Here is a 27395-nt window from a genome sequence, read left to right as displayed (position 1 = left end):
ACAGATTACTGCCTTGTGTGAATTCAGACACAGAGTGTGCTACAAAAATCAAACCAGGAAGCTGCAAAGAATGTAAGGCTGCTGCCAGATCCTTGTAGGGGAAGGCAATGTGGTACGAATGCATACCATAATATTTTGGCTAGATTAATTTTTTTTTAAAAAATCAAAGTATACTGGGACTTGAAGAGGTCAAGTACTCTACTAAGCAGAGCTTCGGGCTAAATTCCAACATCTTTCTTAATCCTTTTTTATGCACTGTAACTGAGAACGCCCTAGGTGATTTCTTTACAGATTTAAAAAAGAAAACTAATTCAGCAATCAGATTTCCTGGTACGAAAAGGAGAAGAGATGGTTATCTCTCCTTTAAAGGCAGTAAGCTGTTGGCTCCAGGATATTGTTGACATGCTTCCCCTCATTAATTCAGCACGTATTATTCATATGTGTCTATAAAGTCTATAAGAATGCACTGCTACGTTACTGCATATTATGTTCTCTATATAAAGTTTCAGCAATTACCTTCAACTATGAAGCTTTAAAAAGAGAGAAGATACCCTTAAGCTGAGCTTGGCTCCTTGTGATTATAAAGAGACATCCATGCAGCCTTTCAGCAATGGTTCAGAACAGTCTGCCATTGATGAGTGCTTTTTCTGACTCTTCAGTTTAATCCACAACCTTGTAATTCCCTTATGCTCTACCTTTCAAATAACTAAGCCCAACCCTGCTTAGCTTCTTCAGACATAAATCCCAAAGATTTCAGCAGGCTTCCAAATCCCAGTGATTAGAATAGAAATAATCTTATAATTCAGGTTTATTGGATAATTTATTTATAAAGCCACTATAGGAATTCCATGCACTCTCCTTTTTTAAGTTGTTTCCAATAGCAGCTAACGCAGCCATCCCTCTTGTATTAACTTTATACCAGAAGTCTTCTACCCAACCCCACATTTTAATTACATAGCTTCAGATTTTTAATATGAACTGATACACCCTCCCCATCTTAACAGCTTGTATTTAACCACCTCAACACATCACATATACTAGAATAAGCTTGTAAACAGCTATATGTCCATGGCAAGTTAGGAATCACCTCAAGGACAATTTTTTTTATACCTTCAAGCTATTAGTACTCCATGTATGACAAATGGAAATATGCATGCATAGGTAGGCTAACAACTGTATTTATTTCTTTGCTTATTATTTTGGATAATAGCTCCATTTATGGATTTGCTTGCAACACTGTAAATGGGAAGACATTGTCATGGAAAGCAAAACAGTCTGGGAAAGATGCTCCTGTACCCCTATCCCATGTAGGCAGAATAATATGGCTTTCTTCTTCTGCCCATCAATGCACCATCTCCAGGGAACTTTAATAGTTTATCAAAGACAAGAACTTAATTCAAGATGTTCGTTTCCCCTGGTTTCACAGAGGGGTTAATAAAAACACACGACAGTCATGTCCACATGTCCCAGTCACCATATATTTGCCACCAGATTGAAGATGGTCTATGTATGAGCTTGGAAATAAATTTGGAAGGTTCATTCTTCACTACAGGCAACAGAAATGTGAAAAAGTATATTACAGATTACTTCTCAAAGTTACCAAGAGAAGATTATGCTCAGATTGCTCTTCCCATCCTTCCTTCTGCTACTTCTCCGCTGTCAACATAACAATGGTAAAAATGTGTGTGTTTTTCTGTCTGTGCAAGGAACCCATCCCAGCAAATTCAACCCACTCACAGTGGGATAAACCAATAAAAAAGACCAGAAAGTTTGGTTCTGATTTTGGTTTTCCAAACTGAGAGTCACAAATGAGACAGATTTTTAGCACGTCGCAAAGCATAATAATTGGGGGAAGTGGGGGGAGAGAGCCTATTCTGCATTGCTGTCCTCTAAAGTCTAGCAACAACATGTAGAAATCTTTGTAACATGGAGGACATTTATTAGTTACTGTAGATTGCCAATCAAGCCAGTGTTAAGAATAATAGCAGGCCAGTGAGGAGAAAGAGTGACTTCTATGTATACATTCCTATGTGAATCTGTGTATACACACATCGATCTGTCTGTCCATCCATACACGCAGGCCAGTTTTTATAACTCTAACAGCACCTTTATTGGCCACTAGTGGGTAAAGTTTCTTCATGCAATGTTGCCAGTCAGTGAGCACACCCTACCTATCAGCCACATTATTGCAACTTGTTAAGTGAGTAACAACCTGTTTTATTTCTTGGCATCTCAGGGTGAGCCAGTAGAAAAACCCCAAACTTCTCATTTTCCTGGAGAGATGCCATATACAGCTGCTGGTCTGGTCTGATAGGTCACAAGTTGTATAAGGCAACATTAGGCTGATGGTACTATATATCTCCAGAATCATAACAAAAACAATATCTGGCAAGGATGCTTACCTTTCACTTGTTTGATCTCCGCTCACAATGAGTTTAATGTTTCTACCGCCTGCATGGGTTGCATTCTGCCACCCTCATGAGAGCAAAAATGTGAGGTGGTTCAAAAAGAAAAGCAAAACAAAACAAATGAAGCAATGAAAACAATCCTGAAAGAAATGAGTCAACCATGGCTACTAGTGACACACATCTCCTCTCAGCCTGCGCCCCCATCCACTATGTCCAAAGAAAACAAATCACTGGAACCTGAAACCGTAACTGCTGGGGTGTGGCCATCACTGCCTCCTCACCATCAGGTGAATCAGCTCGGTTTGCAGTCTTGGCATGTCTACCTGTGACCTCAGGGTGTCGGTGATCTATCCTGTTGTTTGATTAACCTGATTGAGGACAGCAGCCGGAGCTCAAGCATATCTCCATGGGCTTCCATTAAACGGATTTCTCCCTATGACAGGCACATGCTAATGCTAAACCACTTTCTTGTTCATGACCTTCTTCTTTCTCCCTCTCTTTCTCTCATTCTCTCCCTCCCTTTCTCCTCCAGTACTACCACAGGCAAAAGCAGAAGGTGGATCAAATCACAAGGTGGACAAAAAACCAGCTGAGCTCTTGAGGCCACACCTTCCTTTCACAGTACATCACGACATAAATATACAAATATGCTGAATGCCTCAGAAGGCACTTTGGATTCTCCTGCATTGCTAGACTGAGAGGCCAAAACAAATAGCATAGCAAACAAACTAAACTCTGGGGCATTCCAGGAACTTATTTTGAACTAAAAGACACATACTACATGGAGTAAGGCTACATGACCTACCGAAATAAACTCAAGACTGTCAAGTGGGTAGAGTGGCTTACCAGAAACTCTGCACAGCTCCTGTTTTCTTTGACTTACTGGTCTGCAAACTAGCAAGGATGGTACCAAAACAGACAAATTAGCAAGTACCCAGCAGCTGAAGCACGGCTCTGTTCAGGATAGGGTGTGTGCATGTGTCACAAATGTTTTAAGTCCGATGTAGAATAACATCATTAGGAGAGATCTTCTAGGTATGTATGATGTGATCCTCATTCTGAAAGAACACCTGCAGTACCTATCTCCCCATTCAACCACACAGTTTTCAAAGTGCTTACTTTGTCATCTGTTACCTGCCCAATATCTCCCATTTTTTTCTACTCATAGTACAGCAAAAGGCACACACACACACCCAATAATATTGTTAAGTCATTCTCTCTCTGCCCATCACCCATTTGTTACCATGTCTGATTTCAGGGTGACTGGGAGGCTATCAAATGATACTTATAATACAATAAAATATTTATTTATAAGTTTGAAAAAAACAAGTTAAAATGTTCTCAATATGGAGCAAAAGCAATTCTAAAAACTCTCTCGTGTCCAGCTTAATGACTAAAGAGAGTCGAAGCAACGAGGCAGGAAGTCTCTGGATAAAATGTCAGCCGTGAACTCATTCACTTAGGCAAACGACCACCCCCTAACAGTAGCCTTCTCTGTCCTGCCACCTCAGACACATTGCAGTGCATTTCCCATCATTTCCAACCACCCTGGCCATATCTACAAAGCATCAGGGCAGGAAAATCTAACTGAAATTCAGCAAGAAGTAATACAATTGCATACAAATATCTCTCCCCTCCTTTTCTAATAATTCTGAGAATGAATATATAGAATAGTTCCACAAGGTACTCAGGTTTGAATAGGCATCAAGTGCTTCCAGAAGATGCTAAGATATGCACTTCAGCCAACACACAACTCCATAAATGGGGTGGTGGAGCACCAAAAATGCTCTTCTGAATCTTTGCCAACAGGCTGGCTTGCACACAATATAGACTGCTTATGGACTTCAAAGATCATAATAGGAAGGAAGGAAGGAAGGAAGGAAGGAAGGAAGGAAGGAAGGAAGGAAGGAAGGAAGGAAGGAAGGAAGGAAGGAAGGAAGGAAGGAAGGAAGGAAGGAAGGAAGGAAGGAAGGAAGGAAGGACATAGTCTCTGGAGATTAAATGTTGCATTGTGCCTGGAAAATAACTAGTACAAATCTTAATCCCTTATCTGTAATTTGAAGATACCAGTTTCTTTTATAAAATTCTTTCAAGGATTATAGTGATGCTTTCTGGGAAAACTTTGTGATTATGTTACGGAGAAGGCTGATGTTCCTAAGAAGCTCATCAAAAATTCCTCCATGAGAAAATGAGAATAACAAAACTGCCCTGAAGAAGTGTGCCCACCACAACAGTTCTTCTTGTAGAGACTACAGTATTCTGGTGAGGTGGAAGTAAGATCCTCTACTCCTAGCCATTGTTGTATATGAGTTGGGTGGACATGCCAAAATCTGTCTTAATATCTGAAATGTCTAGGGATTTCTCACAATAGTGAAACACAAAATGCCAGCAACATACATCAAGGACTGTGGATATGCAAAAAGCATGGTGTAAAACATGGCTACCATAACCTGGCTGGATTAAAATAACCACCAGAGGTGGCTGTAAAACTCACCACCAAATAAATAGCAATGAAGACCAAGTGTTTTGTGTAATTCTTGTTGCCACATAGTGGTCTTCTGGATTTTTGCAGCTCAAATCTATATCCAATCTTGATTGGCATTCTAAGTCTTATGATAGACAGACCCATGGTGATCTTTGTGTACTGCATAGCTTAAAAGGAAGCAAGCCTCTGCTTGTGAACTCTTCCACAAGATGCTGACTTGGCTTCTGAACAAGATGTTTTAAGCGCTGACAACAAGCCAATTCTCTACTTCAGTGGAGCGGCAGAGACAGTCTGATACTAACATGGGGGGTATTTTCCCAGAACTGAGATTCTGCCCTGAAATAGTGTTTATTGAAAACCATTCTCAGTGCTTTCTTTCCTTTATGTGTGACAACTCATAACAGGTCATAAAAATGTCAGCATATTCACCAAAGCACATCCACAGTAGAGAAAAGGCGTGTGCAGAGGGGTTATCAAATGAGACATTCATGAAAATGGGACAGTAGCACATGCCAATAATCATCAGATGCTGGGTAATCAGTGTAATATACAGGCAGAACAGATAAATGTTCTTTTCCTAGCCTTTTACATTGCTGCCTCATACAGACTCCAACAAACACTATTAGATTAATCATCTTAGTAGGGTGAGCAGGAGTGCCTCTTGGGGATTTCACAGAAGAACGAAGGAGAGTATGATCTTTTCTTTATAGCAAAGCCTGTTGATGCAACCACTCTCTTAGAGAAAATGCAGTGAAATAACTGCAAGATTCACCATTGCCAGATAAACATTTCCATTGGCTGACAAAGGCCCTCTCCTGGTCAAAACTATCATTTGCAAAAACAGTCTCTTCAAAAATACACGTTTTGTGCAGCCTTGTTTTTGGTAGGTAGGAAATCGCTGCTGCCTTAGTGTCATTGTGAAATAAACAATGTCCAAAGAAAGAGTTGGAGTGGGTCCCAAATGTACCCTAGAGGCAGCTTCAAATTAAGCTGTTAGCAGAACAGTATCAGTTGCAAAACAACTGCACTATCTTAGAATTTCTAAATTTCTAAAACAGCCTTTTTCTTTCCCCTGACAAATTCATACAATCCCTTGCAGGCATTCTTGCTAGGCTGATTCAGCCCCAATGCCCAGCTAGAGATGGAAAAGTTTCGACCAGGAATGAAGCTTCAGCTCTAGCTATGAAACACTTAGAGACACAGGGACTATTTTGAATAGCACAGTAGCGTGATCATGGCAGAAGTTAGGAATTTTATCTGAGTAACATCTAATTATAGATAAGCACAATCATTTCCTATGATTGATAGAAACTTACTTGTCCTTAAACCCAGAATTTGCCTTATTAAGAAAATGGGACAGAATAAGAATTTCAGAATCACTTTGAAGTCGACTGGATATTCACGTGAAAAACAGCCAATCAGTTCTAACAATGTCTTATTTGTTCCAGATATGGATCGACATCCCACTTCACATCTACAGACAAGCCTGTGCCAAAAGAAAGGTGGGGACAGCAAGCTATTCACAATACTTTTTTTTTAAGTCTGCAAGTGGACTTTAAATGGATGGGAGGTAACACACCTCCCTCTGCTGTTGAGTTCCTTTGTTATAGCTGAGTTCTAATGCTTTTAACAGAGGAATGTAACAGGTGCAGCTTATCCTCATACTGTAGTTACATGTTGCAAACATCTGTATATCTGTTCTGCCTGCTCTGTAGGGACTGAAAGCTGGGCTGCCTATCTGGATGGAAGATGTAGCTACAGCATTTCAGAAGGGAAGCTTAGAAATATTTGTGGAATGCAAGACAACGAATTAAGGCTTTCTGCTAGTGCTTAAAGAATGGAATGTATGGTTCCTTACAGAATTCACAACTGAACCATACTACTGTACTGGCTAGGGTCAAAAAGATGTGGTTTGAGTTTACTTTTATTAAAACTGAGGCAATGTCAAGTTCCTCCCTGTCAGACACTTTGGAGATCTCTATGTGGTTTCCCGTAGTAAACCACTAAACTGTACACGACAACCTTTTCAGTGAACTTTCTTTAGGCCTTCTACCTCATCAAACTGGGCACTCTCTAGATGTGTGAATTTCAGCTATACTGGCTGGGAATTCTGGGTCTTGAAATCCATACATCTGGTGGGCCAAGTCTGCCTAAGCTGACTTCTCCCTCCCAGGTTGACCACTGCATCTTTCTGGCCACAGAGGAGTAGAATTTCAGAATTCTTATTTCTTCCACCTGGAAATTCTAGAAAGGGACCTAAGTGTATCTGTTCTTTGGTACTGATTCTTAGCTTGCTCTTTGCTCCTGCTCTAGCCCCAGTTTGGGGCAACTACTGGATTATCCATAGTTTTTGGCTCCAGTACTGGTTCACCTCAATGTACTGCCAGTTGCCCAGCCCTGAGACACCAGGAGTTATTGGGCAACACTTGAGATTCAACTCTGTCCAAGGTTCCATGGACAACCTTGGATTTCAGAGTCTCTATCACCTCTGCATGATGGTGAAGCCATCCCAAAAATATGAAGTGATACATACTACGAATCATCCTGTGGAGAAAATGACAGTTCTAACAGCTTTCCCTAATCTAATGATCCCTATAATTCCCAGAATTGTGGAGTCCTTGGGGTTCTCTGAGCTTGGTTCTTTTCTTGCAAATGTTTCATTACCCGGCTAGTTACTCAGGCTGGTTGGAGGGAAAACTAACATTAGAAGAACCTGATTGCATCACATCATCCATCACAGATCTCTTACCAGTAACAGCCAGTCACATGTTTACAGAAAGCAGGAAGGTAACAGACTGTCTCATTGGATGGACCTGTTCCTTTTGTCGGCAAAGTTTCATTGAGATGCAGGATCATGAAAGAGAGAGAAGAAAAGCTTATCTCTGTTTCTCAAACCATTCATAAATCAATCAGCTTCTACAGACAAGATCTCCTCTTACCTTTGCAAAAATATCTGGTACCACTTTATCTACTTCCCACTGTGTGGGAGGTATATTTGGCATGAACTAGGAGAATATACTTTTAGAAAGGATATTCACTCCCTATTTAATTCACCCTGTAAATTAACAAAATGAAACGCTAAGAGACAGTAGTACGAAAGGAAATGCAAGTCATAAAATAAAACAAACTCTGACATTTCGTAAAATAAAATAGCATACATAACATTTTGCATCTTTATTTTTGCAGAATTGTCTGGCGCAAAGAGCTTTGCCCAGTCTGTGCATCAATATTGTTTTTCTGGGTCAGCTTGGGTTTGGCATAGGGAAAGGGAAGGACAGAGGTGCTTGATGAAGTGGAAAATGCACGATGCACTGAGAGACAGCTCCTTTCGCTTCATCCCGAGTCATCTTCTACCCCACCAACCTGTCAGCTGGGTTATTTTGGGACAGACGTTTCCCTGCCTTCCAGAAGACTGGCAGACAGGCCTCCCACTCACTTGAATTAGAGGGGAAAATTGGCAGAACTCCTGTCAATTTCATCCCAACTTCCAAATAGTCATAAATAATGCAAGGAAATGGCAGTGCTGGCAGCAAATGGTTGCACCCATAAGCATTCCATGGTGCATGCAAAATAACACTGCCCCCCTCCCAAAGTAATAAAAACAGCAGAAAGTAGCCATGCAAAAAACCTTGCTGGCAAAAGCAGCAGAAAACCACTAATGTACACTTTGGGACAGAACCAGCAATACATCTCCTTCCTAGTTTAAACAGATCATCCACCCCTCCTTTTTACTGCAGTTATCCAACTGAGAAGTCACCAAGACACGAGCGACTATGAGCAGAACCTCCCAGTCCAGTGTATGGTGTATATCAAGAGCCCATATAATGCCTGAATGGCACTTTGTGAAATGTGGGTCAGGTATTGCACTGGCAAATGCCTCTGCAGAAAGCAAACACTTGATTTCTCTTGCATCTTGAGTCAAAATGTCCATGGAGGATAGTTCCTACTGGCCACAGGAGAGGGGGCATACCTGCAGCAGCCTCACCTGGCCAACAAATGCCAGCTCTGACCGTCACCAAGATCATGACTGAGGTATCATAGATCATTTGTATGCCAAGGCATTTGTTAAGAGAAGTTGGAAGACACTCCTTTAAACACTCCTCTCCCTAACATCCAAGGAAGAATTTAGGTTGCCTCCATAATGGGCAGGAGATAAGACAAAGGGCATGTCATGAAGATATGTCCTCTAAAAATATTTAGTGGGGTATTTTCATGATGCACTTAGCAGGATGTGAGGATGAGCTCTAAGATAACCGGGGTAGGGTTCAAGCAGAAAAGTTCCTAGAAGGAAGGACTGAGACAACAGCTCTTCCCATACTTCTATTCTTGATCTTCGACTTTTTTAATGTTTAAATATGTCACAGTATACTGGTAGTTTTGTAAACTCGTCCTTACTAAGAACAGCATTTCCCACCCTAGTGCTCTTCAGATCTCTTGAGAGTTCAACTCCTCAAATTCTCTATGCAGATGGCTGGAAATTCTGGAATGTTAGTTCCATAACATGGCACCAAGTTAGGGAAAGCTGTCTAGAAGATGCACAACCTCTTAAGTAAACAAAGGAAAGGAACAAACAAAGGAAAAGTACTATGCTCAACTTCCTTCCACCTAGGACATATTTATACTGCATAGTGAGCATTCCCACCTCAACGGGAACTCTGCAGAAACATTTCCAACACCTTCAGCAACTAACACTGTGGCTCTGAAGATTCCTAGCAATAAGCCTCATATATAAAACAGCAACCTGCAGTATAAAACCACCTATGGTTTGCATTATACTCCCTTGTCTTTCTCCTATTGCTTCCTCACCACCACCATCTCCTTATTGCGTCTTCCTTCCTTCCTTCCTTCCTTCCTTCCTTCCTTCCTTCCTTCCTTCCTTCCTTCCTTCCTTCCTTCCTTCCTTCCTTCCTTCCAAAAAACTGGCAACGGTCCATTAGAAAAAGTGACCCACCTTAGCTAGTCAGTGACCCTGTATGGATCCTGATCTTTCACATAAAGCCCAATAGGTGCTGTCCTATATTTTAAAGTAGTATCAGACTAAATTAGGAACTCTTACATGTACAGTCTTGGAATCCTGGAGCCAGCTGATTTAACCACTTTAACAAGAACATGACACAGGCAGCTTGGCTCTGCAACCTGCTGCTGTTCTATTCCTTTACAAGCTGCACTGTGTAACAAATTGCTAGACACTTGCCATCTGCTCCTTCTATTCACATCACGACACATTACACTAGATGCCCTACCTAAAAGAAGGGTCCTTTTGTGCAATGGCAAGCTGCAAGAAATGTAAGACGGGCAGACCACAGTACAGCATGCAATCTTTCCCTGCAGCGGAATAACGATTACTCCAGAGATGTCTTTTAGAACTGTAAATGGTAAAAAACAACCAAAACACACACCGAGTAATAATACAGGATTCATCACAGCAAGGTGCTCGCAGCAATCAGTTACTCAATCAAACAATACGCCAATCATGCTTACTGTACAAATGTAATTAACTTTTTCCCTGAAAGCTATGAGATGAGACTATCTCTTGAGAAGCTGTGTTTGAATAATATTTCTGCAACACTTTCTGCATTTTCAACAAGAGCTGTTTGTACTCCAGAGTCTAAAGAGCCAATCATCCTTTCCAAGGGGCTGAGATTAAGGCTGCAAACTCTAAATATATCTACTAAAGCAGCAGTGAACTATCTGCATCTAATGGACAAATAATGCCCTATCTCTTTTCATAGTCTCTAGACTCCCCCAGTAGAGAGCCAGTTTCGTGTAGTGGTGAAGACACCAGGTTAGAAACCGGGAGAGTGTGAGTTCTACTCCCGCCTTAGGCACAAAGCCAGCTGGGGGACCTTGGGCCAGGCACTCCCTCTCAGCCCTGGGAAGGAGGCAAGGGCAAACCACTTCTGAAATCTTGCCAAGAAAACTGCAGGGACTAGTCCAGGCAGTCCCCAGGAGTCAACACTGACTCAAAGGCACCAAAAAAAAAGACTCCCTAGGTATGGTGTCACTGAAATTTAGCATCAAATCACCAAAAGTCACCAAGCAATAATCCCTGGGTTCATGCAAGATACTAAATTAAAACAACTGTTTGATAAGTCACTGTTTGGCTTACCTTACATAGGAATCCACTTAGTGCACTGTTTCATACATTGCAAAGAAGTGTGATTTGTTTGGTTCTGGCTTAGTGTGTTGGGTACAATCAGCCATTGCAGCTTGAGGGTTTTTTTCCTTAGTTGATGCAGAAATATATTATCAGTAAGTGGAAAAAGGAATGACCAAGATTGTACAGTTAGGGCTCAGTATATCATTGATGAGAAATTAACCATAAAAAGACAAAGTGTCTTAAATTATTTTAACAGTGTAAGAAATAATGAGAGTCTCTGAACTAAGTGCCAAAATCTCCACTATTTGTTATTTAAAAATACTAAAAAAAAGAAGAAAAACTACTAAAAATATTATAAATATTAGCTTCTAACTTCCCCTTTGTTGTACTCCAACTCATGTACGGTATTTATAAACATTTAAAATTTTTGAGTGTTTCTGATTTCAATTCCTAAGTCAGATTTTTTCCCGTTAAAAATCATATTCTAAATACTTATATTTGCCTTGCTGAGTAATACGTCATATGTATGGGACCCTCCTTGCTTGAATTCCATTGTGGCTTGTTAATCAGGGTTTCTGGCTTAGGATGATGTGTGAATTCAATTAATGGTGATTTATTACAACAAGACTAACATAAAACATGTCTTAGTGCAAGATATGTATCCAGACAGTATGCCCGCCATATCCCCTCTCCCACCAGGATCATGGGAATTAGTTTATCTGGGAGAGAGAAACTGGCTCAAGATCATCAGTGCGCTTTGCAGCTGAGTAGCAATCTGCACTTGGCTCCTTCCAATTTAAATAATTCCTAAATTGTGCCTGGAATCCAAAAGGCAAGAATGGGCAAAGCCAACAACAAGGATTTGCCCTTCCTCCCTTTCAATTAGGAGATAAACTTCTCTAACTCTAAATCTGCAGCTCTCCTGGCTCTGTCCACTCAAGGAAATCAATCCACCCTTCTTATTCCTCAGGAAAAGGAGTGCAAAGCTCTCAGTTGCAGAACCTCCCCTGGGATCTCTAGCTAAATAAAATCAAGTATTCAGAATTAGAGGCATTGTGACAACAATGGTAGAAGAAAAAGGAGATTAGAGAAATGTTGGTTAAACTTTCTGTCTCCATCTACGGCCTTCCTCATCTGAAAAACTGTTTCAAAGTGTTGGGTCAATGATGCAACTCTACACTGCACGTGCCAGAATGTACACTAGACTCTGGCCTGTGGTTACTATGTTTCATCACTTCATTGCATTGGCCCAAATTTAAGTCTTCTAAATGGGGATGGGAATGAAACAAAGCAGGCCTGAACTATCCATTAATGACTGTGGAGAATCTAAGTATGGTGTCCTGGATGCCAACTGATTCCTTGAATTCAGCTGTCAAATGCATAAAGTCACCAGGAAGATGTATGGCTTGAGAATAACTACTGATACTCCTCTCAACTGACTTCTACTATTTTTTGATAATATACATTTTTTTTTTGGTAGTGTACTTTTTTTGTGCTATGTTTTTGAAGGCCTTACACAGACTTCTTCATAGCAGCAGTTTTAGGCTTTCTACCCATCCCTGAGAATCCTTGCACAGAGTAACAGTGTCATCAACAGAATCAATATGTAATGTTTGAAGGGACAAAGTGATGGAATTTCAAACAGGAATTTTCTTCTGCAATAACAATGGTAGATTGGATTAAGAGAGAGTGACCAACCCAAAGTCATCCAGGATGTTTCCGCCCAGAGTGGATCTGAACATGGGTTTCCCCTGGGTTAGTCTAACATCTTAAGCACTACTGCACAGCACCCTGGCTCTGTATTTGGACTGAGTCCATCACAAGAATAAACCACTTCCTGATCTTCAGTGCCTAGCTAGGAAAGATACACGAACAGGTCCCTTCTTCCCCCATGTCAAACAGTACCTTCATATGAAACCCTACCCTGAAAGAATTAAGAAGAAAAAGCATCTTTTGGCAGCAGAGATTATCTGATAAGCTAAAAAAAAAAATTACTTTGGTTAACTCACCTGACTAGATGTTTCACACTATGTTCAACAGCATGTTTTCATGTCCTAGCCACAGAACCCTTCTTCTGATTATGCAACCCACTCTTTCCTTCTTTAAGGCATGTAGAATTTGTGATATTTATGCCACATGATGTACTGAGAAACCTTTCACTTCATCAGAACAAGTCAGGGAAACAAGTCTGCCCTCCATAACTGATACGTCTTTAAGCAGTTCAGGTGCTTATCAGGAACTGAGCAATAACAATAAAAAAATGAGGAAGAGTCTCAAAGAATAATTGCACAAAACAGGTCTTCTTGATAAGCAGAGCTTGTAGCTCATCTCTCTCACACATGGACAGACGTGCATTTATTACAAAGAGGTTTATTCATACCACCAACCACAAGTACAAATACCCATTGTTCTCATTCTGGTCTGTGTAGCAATTAACAGTGATTAGAGGACAAGACATGTTCCTTTTGAGCATTCTGTTCTCTTCACCATGATCCCATCACACCAGTATGACCAAGAAACATGGATGAGACTGCTCAGAGGCCTTGTCCTTGATATCTACTCTGATTTTCAGTGGCTTAGGACTCTAGAGACAAGGATCTCCTAAAATATGTTTGGTTTAAAGTTATCTAGCAAGCTTCATGGCCTGCTAAGGATTTGAACTTGCAACTCCTAATTATTGGTACACTTACTGGAAAAGTAACATCCCTGTTCCTCTTTCTTCTATGAAGGCAAATGTACAATTACAGGAAGAAAAACAATGTATTTCTGAGAATCAACTCACAACTCCTCCTTAAGGAGCAGGTGGCAGCTGTGGCCACAAGGGCTTTTCTGCAGCTCCATCTTCTGAACCAATTGCAACCTTTCCTGGAGCAGGAAGCATTATTCACCGTCGCTCACGCCTCAGTCACCTTTCAATTGGACTGTTGCTATTACTTGGCATGGGGCAACACCTATATAACTCTCTATTCAGAGAGTTGCACTGGTTCTTAGTTGACTTCTAGGTGCAATTCAAGGTGCTAGTTGTCACCTTGCATGGTTTAGGGCCTCGGAATGCTTGGACCATCTTCTCACAGTATCATCCGCCCAGCCATAAAATTTAATAAGATAGGCTCTTTATCTGTCCTCTTGATCAGAGACTGTCATCTTCAGAGGCCACAGAAGCATGCCTTTTTAGTTACTGTTGCCTCCCTCTACAGAACAGTATTGTCCCCCCCCCCCCCCCATATTCTAACAATATTCTAACAATTTTAACAACTCCCGCCCAGCCTTCAGGAAATTGGTGAAAATGTGGCTGCTCCATCAAGCCACGGGTGCCAGTTCATTACAACTATCTCTCCTGAAGAGGAACTGGTTTTATTCTTCTGACAATGTCTCCCAGTTTTATGTTATCATTTGTGTCATAATAGCATACCATTTGCTTTTAATTTTGATTTGTACTGCTTTTAATCCCAATTACATATTGGGGAGTTGTATGTCACTCAGAGTCTGCTGACTGGGGTGGCTTATGAGCCCTGTGAATAAGTAAATAAAATAAATAAAATTCAGTTTTAAGGTTGCCTCCTTGGGCCTAGAAGCCAGAGTTAGCAACAGGCCCAGGTAGGAAAAGCAAACATAAAGGTCTGAACAATAAATAGGAAAGGAGGGTTGTACCATTCCTGCCCCTCCTTACATCTTTGAGACTCTTGCAGTTGGACTAGAACCCAATGTCTCATTTGCTAATGGCAGGTGTAAGTAATGATAAGTGAAGCTGGAGAAAGGATCCAAAGCCTTTCATAACTCTCTCCCCTCATATCTATCTCAAAGGAACTTCCACTACTCATTGCCTAAGTTCATGTGATACACTCAGATGTCAACCTCGGTCCAGGAAGCATGCAGCACTTTTTCATCCTTATCATGTATAGCTCTTTAACTAAGATTTCAGGCACAACATGTTGTGCAAACTTGAAACAGGTGCCATCTTTGTCATCTAGTTGTCTTAACTTAGTGTTGTGATACAACATTCAGATTCCAGTGATCCAAGAGGTTCAAGTTCAAGCAACATGATAAGTCTGAATCTCAGTTAAAAGAGCTGAATGTCATGGGAGTAAAATAGTGCTATGTATTCCTGCTAATTGTAGGTTACAGCTAACTACGTCATGTGAACACTGCTTGTATCTTTAGAAGCTGAAAAGTTGTCCTTTGTCAGACGGCCTGCTCTCAATTCATTGTGACTGAGAAGAATTTCAGCCAGTGCAGACTCAATTTTACAGGATGTTAAATGCCCAAGCAACCTCACTGGATTCAAAACCAGTGTTTCATTGATATGTTTGCGGGATGGAAAAGAAAACAGGCTCAGAAGATATTAATTCAAGGTGGAGGAAGCAAACTTGTGGTGTAGAAGTTCTTTTGGAGGGAAGCCTATACATAATTAATTGCTCAGCTATTTATAGGAACGGCTTGCCTTTTGCGATGCTTCACTTATATAGTTGGACAAAAGATAAATATTACAAATTGATTCTGTAAGTTTCAAGTGCTCTTTTTCACAAACCAACTGAGTTCTGAAATGCTGTCCCAATAAATGTTAGGTTGCTCAGAGGTGGGGCCCATGTCACAATACTGTATTAACTTGAAAGGAAAATAACCATGAATTTAAGACACTCTCCTCCCAAAGACTGGGGGGAAAAAGTGAACATAGACAAAAATCCTGCGTAAGGTTCCGTTTCCCCAAAATTAACTGCCTGTAAAAGTTATTCTATTTATAGTAGGAATCAATTCATATCTGTATATGCCAACCACTGCTGCTCACACTCACAAACAGTCTTAGACACAAAAATATGTTATATACAGACCCATATATATATTGTTTCTCCTTCTAAGAAAAACAGTAAAAACAAAGGAAATAACTGGGAATGAGATGGGATAAGAAGAAAGGGTAAGTATATTGCAAAGCATACAGCAAACCATAGTAAAGAGAATGAGATAAGGAAGCAGGTAACTGGTAATAAGATGAGATTATGAGAGGTAACTGGACGGGGAAAAAAATGAAATACAAGCCAGGTTTAGGCATTATAAAAGGGTTAAATTCAGCAGGCAAGCCAGAGCTAATCTTGAATGAATTGTTGATTCCTGGTAGGAGGTCTGAAGTCATTTGTATATCTCGCCCATTCCTTTCTTTCTAACATCTTCTATTAATTTTATCAGTAAAAGTAAGTCGGTCCCTATAAATATACTACCTTTTAAAAAAATTCCCTGTTTGCATCAAGCATTTGTCTAAGTTTTAAAGCACTGCTAATTTGTACTTTTAAAATATCTTTTAAAGTCATTTCCTTAAAGGAAAAAACTGCCCTGATTCCAAATAATTAGTCATTTCTCCAATATTTCAAAAATGGAGAAATATCTGCAAATAAGCATCTGACACTGGTTAGCTGGACTGTTGAAGACCATTGTTTTTCTATTGCAAGCCTATGATGGATTGCCTGCTCCCTCAATCTCTCAGTAGCTTTTGATAACATCTGCCAAAACATCTTACTGAAGGGAATCAGTGGGATGGGAGGAGAAGGAACAATATTACAGCAGTTCTGCTATCTATTAGGGCTGTGCAGCATTTCAGTTTCTATCTTAGTTAGATGCTCCAGAGCACATGGGGATGCAAATGTAGCACATGTCTGTAAGACCTTAAAACAGCTGCACTTTTGCCCAGAATTATTATACATTCTGCAGCTGCTTTAAGGTGTTACAAATGGGCCATGTTCACATTTCCACGTGTTCCAAATTACCTTATGGAGATCAAATCCAAAGAGCTGAATTCCTGCCTGCCTGCCTGCCTGCCTGCCTGCCTGCCTTCCTTGTGACTGGAGTTCTTTGCATGGCTTATAAACTTATTTATAAGATTAAATAAACCAGTAACAATCAAATATATTAATAAATACTGTAGTTCAGGAAGGATATGAAAATAAATACACAAAAAGCGCAATCTCAACATGCTGCTTCCCATCTTAATGAAAACTAGCTAAAAGTACCTCCATTATTTAGGATGGAAGGTGGGGGAAGCAACTAAAGTAGAGGAGGAGGAAACATGAATCTTCAACAAAAGTGACAGGGAGGAAAGGTAAATTTTCTCTAATCAATGTAGAGATCCTGTGCATTCCACTAGAAATTTAAAAATCAACATAGGAGAAAGTGAAAAAGTGAAAAATACCACAGAAACAATACCACTTGCTTTGCTCCCAGTCCAGATTTGCCTTCTTTTTACCATCAAGGGAACTCTCTCTCCCAAGATTCTTCCTCTAGATTCCAGAAGGATTATTGGGCTCTTTAGCAGCAGTCTATAACTGAAAGTAATTCTTTTCCAAGCAAGATTCTCACAGTTTCCTTTAACAAGATATATTGAAATGAAAAGTTGGGGTTACAAGGATTCCAGCAGCAGAATTATTTTCAATTTAGAACTAATATGTCCCCATGTGCATTAAGGTGGATATTTTCTGATTTTCTATCCAACAGCCCTTATAAGATCCTGCAAGGAGACAGGTCTCTTCACTGATAACAAAGAAGCTTGCAGTTTTACATAATGGTTTCCAGAACTTTTATCAGTCCAGGAACCCACTCTTACAGAAATGTTGAGAAAGAGATGTTTTAAGATCAAAGTTGCATTCACACATGCCTGTACATCATTTCACTGATTTGCAAAAACATACTGGGGAATCAAACACATAAAATCATCAAGAAAATAGCATTGGTGACCTAAGCTGAAAGAAGTGCAGGAACGACTTAGGACCAGAGAATTACAGAAAGGTATCCAACAATCCTTTGTTTGACATCTGATGGCACCATCTCAGTAAAACCATTCAGGGAATGTCGTAAAATATATTATGCCAAGCTCATTAATTCATTGTGTATTTCATAGATACTGTAGCTACAAAAAGCTGAAAAAAGAATGACAGAAAACAATGCACAGCAATCTCAATTATTGAGAGTATAATTTTACCTACATTAATCTACCTCAAGACTTTATCCCTTCACAAAAATATTTGATATAAGAATGTTTTATAATTGGGGAAAAAAGATAGTGGTATTTTAGGTTATCTGTCCATTATTATCTGTCAAACATGAAATATTAATTATTAAATAATTGGATTAGAAAAATTATAAAAGGGAATATACAGAAGCCATTTCACCTAAGTGAATAATGTCTTCCTTGAGTATTTCAGACAGATCTGGTAAGAATCTAAAAACAGACAACAAATTTGTATAAGCTAATACTGAAAACTAATGTGTATCTCAATTGAGAAAGAAGTATGAATCATCACCACAGATGCTCTGCTCGTCTGCTTCCTCCTGCTTAATTGTGTCTGATAGAGAGCTCATAATCAACCTGATCGAAGAGATAAATTAAACAAGAAATTTCATCTGGATTTACTCTTCCTGGGCAGGCTAATCATGAAAAAACATTTCAAGATCAATAGAAATGAGGGGATTGTTTAATTCGTTGTTCCCTTGTTTGGGCAATGTTTTCCCATTTCTAATCTCTGTCTCTCTTTGTTGTTTATTGTCCATTGTTTTTCCTGCCTTTTCTCCTGCAGAAAAATAAAGCAATTTGAAGTGGAAAATGGTTAAGTGAGGAACATTTGTGGCCCTTTGTATAATCCAGCGGTATATTACCTGGAAAGTGCCCTGAAAATCTTGGGAGAAATCCCTCAAATAGCCACCAAACTGAAATAGATAATGATTAAATATAGGAGGAGACAGTAAATTATTAGTTAGTAAAAATGTCTATGCTTGGAAAAGTTGAGAAAGGAAGAAAGGGAAGACAATGGATAAAGCAGATAGAAAGAATCAGGAATACCACTGGAATGACTATGGAACACCCATGGATTGTCACAGGGACTGGTCAGGATGAAAAGCATTTGTCTATAAAACCACCAGGAGAGGAGAGCCAGACTTTGCAGCACAAGACTACTAGATGTGGGCCATAAAAATCCAGGCAACAACTAAATGGCAGAATAGACTTTTCTGTATCTCTTTCCTGCCATCTACTAGTTATCTGGATTCTTGTAGTCCAATTGAATGTAAATTAGACTAAGTTAAAGCTTAGGTTGTGCCCTGACCCACTTATTTTTGGGGAGGGCAGTTCAAAGTTTTTCACTCAAAAGTCTAAAAAAATCTTTTAAAAGTTAATAAACAAAGGACTAACAATTCTGACCAAGTTACAAATGGATCTTGAGTGAATCAGCACACACAAAATACCTCCTAGTTTTTGGGACGTTGGCTTGCAAAATCATTTCTAGATTAGAAACCCTAGCTTGCCTAGAGTAGTATAAAACTGGGCTTTGGTTGTACATGTGGCATAACAACCAAACTGTGCTAAAACTGACTAGCTCTATCTTCAGTGTTGGCAGAGAATGCTGCATATGACATACACATAACTAATCTACACCTTCTCTATCTTAACAAAATATGTTCACCAAACCAGGAAGGATGGAAGGATGGAAGGATGGAAGGATGGAAGGATGGAAGGAAGGAAGGAAGGAAGGAAGGAAGGAAGGAAGGAAGGAAGGAAGGAAGGAAGGAAGGAAGGAAGGAAGGAGTCTGTGATACTACAACTGGTCCTCACTTAATGATCACGTGTTCAGTGACCATTTGAACTTACAACGGCACTGTGATACTTACAACCAGTCCTCCAGGTTCTGGCCATCACAGCATCCCCAGAGTTACATCATTGCAATCCAGGTGCTTGGCGACTGGCTTGCAATTATGTCGCAGCATCTCACAGTCATGTGATCGTAATTTGTGACCTTCAGTGCTGGCTTCTGACAAGGAAAATCAGTGGGGAAGCTGGCAGGAGGTTGCAAATGGCAACCATGCACACTTAACAATGGTGCTGGATTCACTTAACAATGGCAACCAGAAATGTCAGAACTGCCGTTGCTAAGCAGCGCAGTCATGTGGCATCATGTTTTACGACTGTGTCACTTAGCAACAGAAATTCCAGTCCCAATTGCCATAGTTAACCGAGGACTACCTGTAATAGAAAGAGGATGCAATAGATCTGATTGAAGCTGACCTGTACCTGTAGAATACAGTTGATGAATACATGCAGGGAGGTGATCTGGGTTGATTTGTCTGAATGTCAGCCATCAATAGACACATAGAAATAAACCCCATCTACATACCAGTTAAATCAAGGAAGGAAACAAACATCCCAGAGCACCTCCTCTCTAGCAGCTAGCAGCCAGATAAGCAGGAAACAGCACCAGATACACCATGAAGGAAAAGGGAATACCCTAGTCAAGAAATCATCAAAGAAGAAAACACATCTCACCTAAGCATAACATATTATTACCAGGCTTGGTAACATCATCAGGGTATGGGAGAGCGGAGTTTGCTGGCTGTTTATGTTTAGTAGCTTGCAAGCTACTAAACATAAACAGCCAGCAAACTCCGCTCTCCCATACCCTGATGATGTTACCAAGCCTGGTAATAAAATGTCTGCAGGAAAATAACCAAGCTCAGAGAACACCAAGACCCAACAGTGTTTTGCTGAAGAACAAAATTTAGTCTGCACACCCCATCCCAGTATAAAGTCACAATGCTGCCCTCTCTATCAGAATTCTACCAAACAACTTCCCATGTATACTTAAGAGTTCAACCCTATTTTCTCTCTAATTGGACAATGAGAAATGTATGAATGTGGAGAAAAAAGTATATTGTACATTAGCTGCTTTAGAGAAAACATATAAAGAGAAATGGAACGCTTAATGAATGGTTCAACTCTGAGGAGGAAGACAAGAATGTGTGTGTCCTTTTGGTTGTTTATTGTATTTATAGATAAATATAGGAGGGAGGTTTGTGGTGACAGATCTATTGGTTGGGAACATGAATGCATAGATACTTTTGTATGCAGATGTATTATTGGCTAAGAACCCACATACTTTGCAGCAAATGTTACACAGATTGTATGAGACAACAAGGAGTATGGACTTGAAATGTAATGCATTAAAGACCAAGTTACTTGTTTTTGACAGTGAAAATGGACTGAATGTAATGTTAACCTAGTCATACACAAAGAGCTCAAAGCCAGAGCAAGTAGTTTAACTGCTGTATCTTGGTAGCATGTTTATTAAAGACAGGAAAATTAAAGGAGAAATTTTAATGAACAAATGCTGGTAAAAAATTACTGGGTAGTATATGGTCTGTTGCAAGGAATGTATGTTTGTCAAAAGAAGCAAAAATGCCTGTGTAGAAGAATGGGTTGCTGTTCATTTTGATATACAGAAGAGTTGAGTATGTTAGGAGAAACATAGAAGTACAATTGTACTTAAAAGTTTGTGAACCTTGGAGCCCTTTTGAATTTTCAATATTTTTCCATAAATCCATACACTTCTCCATAAATATGACCTAAAATGTGATCTATTCTCCACACGAGTCCTAAAACTAGATAAACAGAACCCAATTAAACAAAGGAGTCAAAAACATTATACTTGTTAATTTACAAACTTTTAAGCACCACTGTAGAGTGCAATGGTAATGCATTACTTAGGAACAGCACTTCTTAACACCAGAAGAGACAGGGTCAAGAATGAATGAGTGCTGAATAAATATGGACTGAATACAAAACTGAATTTACCAGTATGAAAAAAAAAAGTACATTGAGATGGCTTAGTGAAACAGAGATAACACACAAGAATCAAATTACAAAGCAAATATATGAAACAAGAGCAAGCAGATTAAGAAGACCAAAAAAGTCATGACTGGATGGCATAAATGAGATTCTCAAAAAAAGAGAGGTAAGACATTTAAAGAATAAAAGGCAATGTGTGAAGTGGTATACTGATGTGGTGGAAGCAAGGATGGCTTGTAAGGACAGAAAGGCACGATGCAAAACCCCACACCCTGCAGCAGAAGGATCCTGACAGGTGCTGCATGTCTGTGACTACGGAAGCATCAGGCATGGAGGTAGCGTGACTTGTAGAAGGGGCAGGACTTGAACAGCCAACTTATCTTGTTAGAAATATTGTCATTCTATCCAATATTAATAAACTACAAAATTTAAATATAGTGATATCAAAGTTCATCACAGAACAAATATCACAGAAATCATTTTATTCTACAGTTTTATATATTGCCCATTATTCAAAAGACATGGGGATGCCTACCATCTCTCTCTCTCTCTCTCTCTCTCTCTCTCTCTCCCTCCCTCCCTCCCTCCCTCCCTCCCTCCATCCATCCATCCATCCATCCATCCTCTAGTATCACCTGAAATGGAAAGTTTATCAATGGAGCTCAGTCAGTATTCAACAGTAAAGAAATTAGCTAGTATCTATATCTGTGAGAACTAGCCCCAATTGTTGATTTCCTTCCAAAGGAATACAATGTATAGGCTGTGCCTGCATACCATATTAAACATGGTTCACTAAACAGGTTATTAAATAAACCAAACTGCTTAGATGCACAACCACATTTGCATGTCCTATGAATCCAAGGTCCTATCTAATCTGCATAGACAAGAGAAAGCCAAATATATTTACATAAATATAGGCAAACTGTCCAAACTGATTTGGCAAACAGCAGACTTATACATTCTCTGGGGATAAAGTCTGATCTTGTATCCAAAGTCTGCTGAATGGGTGTTCATAAAATCAAGGTTTTACTGTAATACAATAGATTTCTCTCAGGGAATGAAAATCATGGCTGACCTAAAGCCTCTTTAAATCATCAAAACAATACTTATTTTCTTTAAAAGGACCTTGATAGAGCCTTGCCTGGCTCAGCTTCCATCTGGGAATTTAAGAGGTTACCAAGTTGATAGGCTACTTTATCTTAAAAAAAAAAAAAAAAAAAAGTTAGGACAGGAAAGTTTTGCAAAGCAAGCACAAGCTGTGTGAAATCATCTCTGTTTATCAGAGTTGCTAAGGAGTCAGACACAGGCTGGGCGAGGCATCAATACCGGTGGATAGCCAAGTTATTCATTGTGACGTCTCTGCGGTGGACAGATCCTGCAAGCTCTCACAAGTGAGGACACTGCTGATCTTTATAATTCAGTTCTCAAAGTTAGAAGCTTTACACATTCCCACAGTTCTCACATCATAAAATCAAGCAATATTCATGGCCATTCAGCTACTGTTTATATCTATAGCAATTTTGAGGAACAAGAGTCAACAGTACCTTTAATAAAATTTTTATCACCTGTCAAGTGATCTAGTGTAAAGGAGTGATTTTTGACATAGATATCTTTACCATGTTAAGTTCCCAAGAACTCTACAAGAGTCATGTCACTATTTAATGCTCATGTTTATAAGCAACTCCATTGTTAAATGTTGTGAAAGCAGGATGAAGCATCTCATCAAGGTTTGGCACTCCCTGAGTAAGCCAGAAAGGATTCTTGGGTAACTGCACTGCCTTCTCATACAGTGTGATCCTCATTTCTTCTGATTTAAGACAAAACCCACTTTTTCTATACTGTACTGTACACACTGGAAAACCAGGGCTTGCCTGAACTATTAGAAAGCAGGATTTAAAATATATACATTGATATAGGCTGCTGAGCATGGGTTGAGGACAATCATAGGCTCAGTTTGCTGGATTGGGATAAATAGAGCCAACACTCACCTCTTATCAAGAAAGAAAAATGCAGTTTCCAAGCTCAAGAGTACATCTAAACTAGGTCACAAAGACCTGAATTCACAGATCATATTAATACATAAGGTGGTTTGTTTGGTTTTAGCTTAGCACATTGCCTTGACCACACCCACTATGATTGTAAACCATGATATATGGCTTAGCATGATATGTGAACCTAATTAATGTGGCTTATTAGACAAAAGAGGGCAAGAATAAACTTTGGCTTTGAGTAATGTGTCAACCCATCTCAGCAGTAGACTACAATTTGGCATTTCAGGAGAATTATTTATTTAGTTATCATATTTATATATCCCCGTAAGACATGACTCTGGGCAGCATACAAATTAACCTTGAAATCATAGGTATCCATGGGGGTGGACTGGGAGAGGGCAAATGACATCACATGTGTCATGACATCATCACAAGAATGTCCTAACTCGTGTGATATCACCATGGGTTCAAATGGATGCCTATGCTTGATTCAACCGAATCTGCATAGAGAATCCCATTCACACATTAATTCAACAGATTAGGATGGTTCCTGAAGATCCTGGCACACATCTGAGCAACTTGGATAAAGGGATCTCAGCCCCTGCTCTATGACAAAGTACTCTGAAGGTCTTCTGGGAAACTTCTAGCCAAGTGTCTCCTTTAGACACGGAAGAGGGGAGGGGCTAAAGCCAAGTGCAAACTGCATACTAAACCATGATGTGATTTAACCTTAGCACTTCCACTCCTCTACACCTTGCCTACAACAGACTTTGTTTCCAGACTCTGAATCTATGGCCCAAATCTAGTTCCACAAAGCTAGAAGAGAGCCTCTCCTGATTAGTAGCAAAAATAGCCTTTAATGGACTTTCATTCTTGGGCTGGGGGAGAGAAAGGAAGAATGTCTTATCAACAGAGAAGTAAACAACTGAGTTTCTCCACCTCAAGCTGAATTACTGGCAGGGAAAGACTTGGAGCAAGAAGAGCAATAAAAACAAAGTACTGTAATTGATACTCTTGTTATCTCAATACCTTTGTCTACACCAACTTGAGGGCACTTACCAGTCAGGAAACCCTTTAAAATAATACTCTGCACCCATCTCTTTCAAGGCCCAAGTAAAGTGATTACTCCTGGATTTGAGCATCACTGAAGGACAACAAATTATATTTTTCTAAGCAGTGCAATTTGGCATATTTGAGGATTAGTCTTCACCACACTTCTTATGAGGTGGGTTAGGATGGGACCATACATCATGTTAAGCCACAGTGTATTTTAGGTATATTCAGGTGGTGAATAAACCACAGTGCTTGAGCCCACACATTATGCTCATAATCCATGGTTTACAACTACATATTGGTTGGTTCACACAACACATTAAGGCAGAAACAAACCGTATTATGACTTATGGGTGCAAACCCAGTAAAACCTATTTGCCCCAAATGATCCAAGGAGTTGAATGGCTGAACCCGAGAAATTGTAACTTAACATAGGACTGTGCTACACAAAGAGTGGTCTGGCAGTTTCTGGAAGTAAATCCTCCAAACCAGTGCAGTGCAGTCTGGAGGGGGAAAGGGATGTATTGTAGTTCTCTGGAATGTTCTGTTCCCAAATTATTGAGTTTTGTACATTTCTAGTTTTCTATATGTCTTTACAAGAATCTAGAGGTGTCCAGATTGTGCAGCCTAGTTCTGATAGCTCTACTTAATTCAAGAGAACAACTAAATGGCAAACACACTCTTATAGTGGCCATATTTTGAACTGAGAACTGGGGAACCACCCACTCTGGTTTCTCCCATTCTTTTCTTTTGAAATCCCCACATTTCTATTTTGGACAGGGGTATGTGTTTAACAGGTACATGCACCTGCCAGTGTGGTGTAGTAGTTAAGAAGTAATGGTGAAGACCCAGATTCAATTCCACTCTCATATATGGAAGTTCACTAGATGACTTTGGACTCATCACTCACTCTCAACCCAACATATACCTTTAAACAAAAATCCCTGAGTTACTTAAAAAAGTGAGCTTTGGTATTTGGGTTTTTGTAATGAGATATCAATAAAGCAAAACCCCAGAATGAGAGTTTGAATGTCTCTTGCAAATATTTCCCTACATAAATCCACCTTTCACACTCTAGCTTTCCAAACCAATATAAAAAGGATCACTAAGACAAGTAAATAAAATCCAAATCCTCTTTCTGTAGAGACAATGCTTCATTTCACTTTAACCTTGGCTGCTTGGATGCTAAAAACAATTTTCTCCATAAGTAATTAGCCACTTTCAGTTTCAATGACATGGCAAACTTCAGCTTACAAAGCTTTTACTTTTTGGCAGTTGTTTCCTTGATGTTTGGAGGAAGATAATATACTTGCCCTGGTCAAAATACCTCCAGAGAAAAGCAAAGTGATACTCCAAAGATAGAGAAGAACTGGGTCCAAGTGGAAAGAGTTATGCATTAGAGTCCGTCAGCCATAAAACCCTAAGAGAAACATTATTTCAGAGAGAACTAGTGAAAAATGTGTTTGCTGAATATCCCAGCTGAACACATTCTCCTCTATTGTTTTGGGATACTATTACCTTAGAGCCAATTGGTGTCAACCGATGAGTGCAGATATGGTGCTTCTGGGTGGATTCTCTTGGGAGACTGAGATTCAAGGTAGCAGGCTTCATTACTAGCAGTAAAAGAGGTTCTACTCCATTGTTCCATCCTAACATTTTGCATCATGAAAAAAGTTAGTAAACTCTGGAAGCTTACAAATGGAAGACGACAATCACTGGGCACCCAACCCACAGAAAATTCTGCAAATGAGTCCAAGCAATTGTATAAGAAATGTTTCACATGGAAGCACTCAAAGATGACCCCAACATGATCAATGAACCAAAAGCACAGACTGGATATAGTGCACATCCAGATTTGCACCAGCATATTTGATTATAATGTTTTCATTTTCTTTGTACAGTGCTTTGAACACCACCTATTTATCAGACTCTAGCCATTATGATGCCTATAAGGAAACAAAATAGGACAGAGAGTTTCTGCCAACCCTGGCCAGAGACCTAAAAAGCTGTTTTTCTATTACCTTCTTTACTGGTTATGCTAGGACCCTGCCATTGGAAAGTACCTCTTACTTGTCGGTCTGTGTGATAGGTTGCGTCATATCAATAATGAAAAGTGGATTTTATCCAATTTAATCTGGTGACTCATAGCCATTGACACTAGGCCAATAAAACAAGAAAATACAATTAATACTGTAAACAATAATAACAATGGAATAATTAAAATAAATAAGCAATAAATACATTCAATTGCACTAATACCAACTTGACAAGCAAGCAACGTCAAACAATCAAATGGCCTGTGGATAAACTGTTTGGGCAGCTTTGTGAAAAGACATCAGGGTTGATGCTAACTAGGTCAATGGCTAAAGATTATTCTACAAGAGAAAGACTGTATCCAGGCCCACTCATACCTGGGGAACATGCAGTATCCTCAACCAAGTTGACCATACTAGACAGGACAGTCCTACCTAGAAAAGGTTGTCCTGCAGGTACCTGTAAGCCAAGCTACATGAAGCTTTAAAAGCCAAAGTTAACATTTTGAGTAGTATCTGGAAAATTACTGGAATTCAGTGCCATGTCTGCATATCAGGTGTTGCATGGCTGTGGTGGCTCTCACCTATAGCATAGAAGGAGCTCCATCCTCTACCACTGGGGTTTCTATGTAGTCTTCAATGTGTATTATAGTAATCTACCCTGATAGTAATGAGAGCAAGTGTACTGTTGCCAGAGCCTCCCATTCCAGGTAAGGCCATAACTGGCA

The 27395-nt window shown here is 39.7% G+C and overlaps 1 protein-coding gene across 1 annotated transcript in view; it reads right to left on the bottom strand.

Moving 5' to 3' along the window:
• Positions 1-27395, bottom strand: part of CORO2A (coronin 2A) — a 64712-nt gene that overhangs the window by 25398 nt on the left and 11919 nt on the right. The gene's annotated exons all lie outside the window — the stretch shown is intronic.

The sequence above is a fragment of the Python bivittatus genome, unplaced genomic scaffold (genome assembly GCF_059951505.1).
Source record: "Python bivittatus isolate LINGU-HERP-01145 unplaced genomic scaffold, Pbiv_v1 ctg000520_np1212, whole genome shotgun sequence".
NCBI classification, from domain to species: Eukaryota; Metazoa; Chordata; class Lepidosauria; order Squamata; family Pythonidae; genus Python; species Python bivittatus.
Note: the sequence above shows the minus strand (reverse complement) of the source record. Positions and strands in the feature narration are given on the sequence as shown.